The sequence below is a fragment of the Bubalus bubalis genome, chromosome 2 (genome assembly GCF_019923935.1).
Source record: "Bubalus bubalis isolate 160015118507 breed Murrah chromosome 2, NDDB_SH_1, whole genome shotgun sequence".
NCBI lineage: Eukaryota > Metazoa > Chordata > Mammalia > Artiodactyla > Bovidae > Bubalus > Bubalus bubalis.
In genome coordinates this window covers 79,238,452-79,245,604 of record NC_059158.1, presented here as the reverse complement: position 1 = coordinate 79,245,604, position 7,153 = coordinate 79,238,452, and the positions used below count along the sequence as shown (strand labels likewise).

General features: G+C 40.9%; 1 non-coding gene across 1 annotated transcript; it reads left to right on the top strand.

Annotated features, from left to right (window-relative positions):
* The first annotated feature begins 1,404 nt into the window (after positions 1-1,404).
* TRNAG-CCC lies at positions 1,405-1,477 on the top strand. The gene has a single exon. It is a non-coding gene; the product is annotated as a tRNA-Gly (tRNA).
* Positions 1,478-7,153: the final 5,676 nt, after the last annotated feature.

Below are 7,153 nucleotides of genomic sequence, written 5' to 3'. Positions count from 1 at the left end.
TCCCACATGCCCACAACTAAGACCTGATGCAGCCAAGTAAATAAATATTATAAAACAAATCTAGCCTGCTGCTCCCCAACCTTCCAGGCCCCTAGGGCTGCCCCAACTTTTAGAATCTTCCAGAACCTCCCTTGATGAACTTTTTACTGTGTAGTTGAGCTTGCGTGCGTGCATGCTCAGTCATGTGTCTTTGTATGATCCCATGGACTGTAGCCTGCCAGGCTCCTCTGTCCATGGAATTTTCCAGGCAAGAGTACTGGAGTGGGTTGCCATTTCCTTCTCTAGGGGCTCTTCCTGACCCAGGGATAGAACCTGGGTCTCCTGAAAGAATCTCTGGCAGATTCTTTACTGTCTGAGCCATCTGGGAAGTGCTGAACTTTCCTAATGGTTATTTCCCTTGTTTTGCATAGACCTGAGTTCTTTACTCATTTCTCTATGTAGTTACAATTGATAACTCCCTGTTTCATCCAACTGAAAAAAAAAATGCTATAATTAAATAAATGCTGCCAAATTATGGTATCACTTCAAAATGAAACCAAATATATTCACCCAAGCAACTTTTAAAGCTTTTTCAACTAAATGAGGAGATGAGGGTATTTGAGGTAGAAAGGCATAGTCTCAACAAAAGCACATGACCTGGGAGGGAGGGAGGGTCACCGCACCAAAGGTCTGAAGTATAGGTTTCTAGACTTCTCCCCATCTCGCCATTGCTTCTTATATTCTCTGTGCTCTTGGGAAAATATCATATATTTATCAATAATATTTTGGTGGGCATATGTGCTGGGCTTTCTGCTAAGCACTGGCCAACTGTCAGGAACAAGACATAGTCCCTTTCTTCACAGAGCTTAAGGTAAACCAGAAGTGGATGAAATTGGAGCCTATTATACAGAGTGAAGTAAGTCAGAAAGAAAAACACCAATATAGTATATTAATGCATTTATATGGAATTTAGAAAGATGGTAATGATGACCCTATATACGAGACAGCAAAAGAGACACAGATGTAAAGAACAGACTTTTGGGCTCTGTGGGAGAAGGTGAGGGTGGGATGATTTGAGGGAATAGCATTGAAACATGTACATTACCCTATGTGAAACAGATCGCCAGTCCAGGTTCGATGCATGAGACAGGGTGCTCAGGGCTGGTGCACTGGGATGACCCTGAGGGATGGGATGGGGAAGGAGGTGGGAGGGGGGTTCAGGATGGTGAATGCATGTACACCCATGGTTGATTCATGTCAATGTATGGCAAAAAACACTACAATATTGTATAGTAATTAGCCTCCAACTAAAATAAATAAATTAATTTTTTTTTTTAAAAAGGTAAACCAAAGACTGAGGCCACTGCTCAGGATACCTTAGAGGTGCTTCTCCAGGAATCTCTGGTCAAGATGAATTGAGGGACTTCCCTGGTGGTTCAGTGGCTAAGACTCTGCACTCCCAATGCAGGGGGCCTGGGTTCAATCCCTGGTTAGGGAACTAGATCTCACATGCCACAACTAAGACTTGGCACAGCCAAATAAATTTCTTTTTTAAAAAAAAGATGAATTGAGATAAACCACATCAAGCTAGGGAGGTCCCTCCCCACTTAGTTGAGAGGGACCAAGAAAGTGTTACAGATCTTCCCCTTGATCTGATCTAAAAATCCAGCTCTGTCTGATGTAGCTCTATGTGAACAATACATTCAAACCTGGAGTTTCTATCTCCCTTGACCCACCAACTCTTTCTGGGTCCCGCACCAAGTACCATCAATTTTATCTCCTAAGGAGATCTTGGGTCCATCTACTCCTCTTCACCTCTAGGGCAACCATTTGTCTAAGCTTCTATCATCTCTTACCTCAACTACAGCATATTTACTTCTGTGTACCTTCAACGGTTTCTCCTCACTGCAGTCAGATTGCCCCAAACTAAAGTCTGATCTTGCTGCTTTTCTCCCCACTTCCACTTTCCCAAACCCTTCAGTGTGTTCCCATTGCCCTTTGACTAAGATTAAAACACATGACATAAACCACATTGTCCCAGCACACTTCACGAACCTTCATTTTAGGCTACTGTCTTCATTTTGCCATCTGAGGACCTTTGCCCATGCTTCTGCTTATCTAGTTTCTTCATCCTACAGACTCAACCCCTTCTCAGGCAAGCCCATACAATTCCAAATTCCTACCGCCATCTTTTCATTCCAACGACATTCCCATCTTATACATTCTCACCACAGTCTGTAATTTACTTCAGGGAGCTTACACTCTGTAATTATGTATTTGTGTGACAGGTAAGTTAGGTAATATTGGCCTTTCTTATCAAATTGTATAAGTTTCATGAAATCAGAACCCACGTTGGTTTGCTTATCTTCCTATTCCCTTGTCTAGCAGACTGCTGGCATATAGACCAGTGTTCAGTAAATATGTCTTGAATAAATGCAGAAATAAGCCTGTATTAATCCTTCTAAGGTGCAGTCTAGCACTTAAGATCAAGCTCGCCAGCTGCATTACTTGTGCTGTCAGTGTGTCTTTTCAAACAAAATCCTGTAACTTCCTCAAGCCTTTGAGTATTTCTGCAAGGGGCTCCCTAATGCTGGTTTGTTGCCATAGAGATTTCTCATGACCTGTTGGTCCAGAGACACTGTGAAGGAGCCTGTGTCTAAGTTGAGACTTAGGGTTCAGTGGTCACAGAAAAAGGGAGCATCAGACATCATTTTGTCCATTTTTCTGCCTGTAGGCAGGGCATGTCCACGTCATCCAGGCTGAAGAGAATCCCTTTCTATTTAAAATCTCCCCAGAAACTCTGAAACTTCTGTGGGAAACCCAGCCCAATATTTAATGAGAGAAATTTCCTGGAGCATCTAAGAAAAATGATCAATTTTGGCTCTTCTCCACTCTATTAATCCCAACAATTCTCAAGAACACAAGACATCTCAGTTCCATCAGTATGGAGGGAAGAGCTAAACATTTTCAAAATTAAAGGTTTTTTTTAATATTTATGAATTATTTGTGACAACTTAATCTACACCACTGTTTATAAAGATAATACTGGCCAACAGTTGCATAAGTTTTTGCGTGTTGAAAAATAAGACAATTCTACTGACACACTGCTGGCATTCTTCAATCCTGTGATTCACCTCTTAAAACAAAATATGAGTAAATCCATTCTTCTATATGAGGCATTAAAATTACCAGGGTTCTAATGCAGATTCTGGTTTAACAAACTTTCTAAGCTCTTTTTGCACATAGCATCTGCCCAGAAAAGAGCCAGATCACAGCTCTTGCCTGATTCGTCCCTGGAAATAAATAGTGCCCTAGTCTGAAACAGGTCTTGCAAAGCAACGCAGCATCCTGTCACACTGTATACCAGCAACTGCCCGGAACTGTTTCATTTCAGCTCCTTTTGAGAAGCTGGAGATGGAAAGCAATCTGCTATAGCCGCACAGCATAATCCTTGACCAAAGCCAACCAGTCAAACACCTAAGTAAAATACTTACTCTCAATCCTCTAGGTCTGTTTTTCCCTCTTACTTACAGCGACTAGAACTTAAGCGTGATGCCACCCAACTAATGATGGTAACTTGGATCAAGTAATCCAAGCAACCTGGGTTCCCACTGGTATAATAAAAATATAATAATGGTTATTTAACCCTGAGTGCGTGTCAGGTTCTTAAAGCATTTGTACATTGCATGAATGATTTTAACTAACCCTAACCATCCGGGTTCCCCCTTACCTGGTTTGCTTCCCTGGTGGCTTATATGGTAAAGAATCCACCTGCAATGCAGGAGACCTGGGTTTAATCCCTGGGTTGGCAAGATCCCCTGGAGGAGGGCATGACAACCCATTTCAGTATTCTTGCCTGGAGAATCCCCGTGGACAGAGGAGCCTGGTGGGCTACGGTCCATGAAGTTTCAAAGAGTCGGATATGATTGAGCAACTAAGCACAAAACCATCTCTTAGATACAGGTTTTTGGTGGTTTGTTTTTTTTTTTTTTTTTTTTTTTTTGCTTTTCATTTGTTTTTAATGTGGTAAGAACACAACACAAAATCCACCCTCTTAACAAATGAAGTATACAATATTGCAAACTTACGCATGACGTTATACAACAGATCTCAGGAGCTCAATCATCTTGCATAAATGAAATTTTATACCAGTTGAAAACAGCTTCCCATTGCCCAATCCCTTCAGTCCCTGGCAACCCCCATTCTACTCCTTGCTTCTATGAGTTTGACTATTTTATATACCTCATCCAAGTATTAACATGCAATATTTGTCCTTCTGTGACTGGCTTATTTCACTTAGTGTAATGGTAGGCTACAGTCCATGGGGTTGCAAAGAGTCAGACACGACTGAGCAACTTCACTTCACTTCACTTCAGTGTCTTTTAGGTTCATCCAAGTTGAGGCATATAGAAGAATTCTCTTCTTTTTTAAGGCTGAATAATATTCCACTGTGTGTATATACCACATTTTTTTTAATCCATTTATCTATAGGTGAATATTTCATTTGTTTCTCCACATTTTGGCTATTTTAAACAGTGTTACAATAAACATGGAAGTACAAATATCTCTTCATGATTCTGATTTCACTCCTTTTGGATTAAATGCCCAGAAGTGGGACTGCTGGATCATTTTTAATTTTTTGAGGAACCTTCATAGTGTTTTCCAAAGCAACTGTACCATATTACCTTCCCATCAACTATGCTTAAGCATTTCAGTTTCTCTACATCCTCACAAACACTTATCTTTTGTCTTCTTGACAACAGCCACCCTAACAGGAGTAAGGTGATACTTCATTATGGTTTTAATTCACCTTATTTGATGACTAGTGATATTAAGCATCTTTTAATGTACCTGTTGGAGAAGGCAATGGCACCCCACTCCAGTACTCTTGCCTGGAAAATCCCATGGATGGAGGAGCCTAGTAGGCTGCAGTCCATGGGGTCGCTAAGAGTTGGACATGACTGAGCGACTTCACTTTCACTTTTCACTTTCATGCATTAGAGAAGGAAATGGCAACCCACTCCAGTGTTCTTGCCTGGAGAGTCCCAGGGACGGGGGAGCCTGGAGGGCTGCCGTCTATGGGGTCGCACAGAGTAGGACACGACTGAAGTGAGTTAGCAGGAGCAGCTATGTACCTGTTAGTCATTTGAATATCTTCTTCAAAGAAATGTCTATTCAAGTCTTTTGCCCATTTTTTAAATCAAGTTATTTGGCTTTTTGCTATTAGGTTGGAATAGTTCCTTATATATTTTGGAGGTATGTTTTTTGGAGACAGAGAAATGAAGTCACAGAGAGGTGAACAATTTGCCCAAGTGTGGGCCAGTGTTCAAGCCCAGGCAGGCTGATGCCAGAACTCATGCTCAGAGCCATTGTAATTATACAGAAATTGCATCTTATGGAGTAGTTTTCTAAACTTTAATACTGGATCTACAGAAGCAAAATCTTTATTAAATTAATCTAACATGAGTATTGCCTAGCCAATAATTACTATGCATAGAGAAATGCATAGTTTTCAGCATATATAAATACACACTCTGTTTTGTTTTCCTAGATTCTATTTAAAAAATTTTCTCACTTGTGGTAAAACAACAAAAGCACTTGCACATCATTCCTCAGGTGCTTGAAATCTTCTAACTGTATTTTGTTCTTTCTTTTTTCTTTTTTGTTGTTGACTTTATTTATTGTTGTTGTTTCATATATTTATGTGTAAATAATTTTCACTAATCTTAATAAAGGCCTTAGATGATCTGTCCTGACCCCAGATCAACTCTTTGAATCTCTAGGCTTTTAAGATCAGAAAAAGGAAAAAGGAAGAGCAGAGTAAGACCCTGTGAATCCTATGTTTCCCTATGGCTGTATTTTTTGCAATGCAGAGAAATAATCCTCTAAACAGCACTTGGGGGCAATGGGGCGGACTGTGTTGGTGTCACTAGTGACACAGTGACCCTACGGATCCTAGTCGCCGTGGCTGCTACTAGCCCTGGAAATACTAATGAGAGAAATGAGGGGATCTTAGCTGGGCCAAGGTAGCACTTGGCCCTCCTACCACTAACACACTGAAGATATTACCAGGAATGTAGCTGGACACTCCGACTTGACTGAGCAGAACATGTAGCTTAGACTGTCTCACAGAGCAATTTCCACTAACAACATTCCCAGTAGGACACGTTTCTGCTCCAGTACCACTGAAAAATGGGAAGATCTCCACCTCTAATTACCTTGTTGACTAGCTCTAGTTAATAGAGTGTTCTTCATTATTTTTTAATCAAAAATGATCAGTGGAGAGGAGAGGAGGGGAAATGGCCACTGTTTCTACAGCCATAATGATAATAATAGTGTGTTCAACGGAGCCTTTCAAGTGAGTCAGGGTTCACCCAGAGGACTGTTCCTGCATTTTCTCACATAATCTTTACAACTATTAAACAACAGTCACTTTTACTGACCCATCTTACAAAAGAGGATCCTAATGTCCAAGTCGCTTTTAACCGTAACAATTCCCACATTTCCTCTTCAAAAAAAAAAAGAAGAAGAGAGTGAGAGAGAAAAATTAACAGTGGACTTTAATCCCAAAATGTTTTTTTCAAGTTTTTTTCTGGAACTCTATAGCCATCCTAAATGAAAAGTGCTAAAGTTCTGAGTACTGAAAGTATAAGACAATGAACCTCCTGGCTCCTTCTCCATGTTCTTGAACCCTTGAGAGAAGTGCAAGCTCTTCTCATTTTCCTCCTTACTCTCTACCCACTGCTGCTAATACCCTTCTAAGAAATTCAACTTGTTTTCACGAGCAGAAATATAGTTATCTATCTCCACACTTTACAAATTCCAGTGCTCATTATGAACGTAAGGGAAAAAAAGGAGTCTGGTCAGAAAACTCTCTAGGGGACTTCTCTGGTGGTCCATTGGTTAAGAATTCCGGAGTAGGGAATGCAGGTTTAATCCCGGGTGAAGGAACTAAGATTACACGTGCCTTGTACCACAGCTAGATAAGCCTGTGCACCACAGTGAAGAGCCTGTGTGCTGCAAGGAAGATCCAAGTGGAATAAAGAACAAAAACTCTCCAAATGCTCAAGTCTTTATGTCCCCTCTCTCCACTGGCATGCCTTCCCTTCTAAAGGGAACAGAATCTGACCCAAGTTCTGCCCCAGAGAGAAGCACTTTTACCATCAACTTAGAT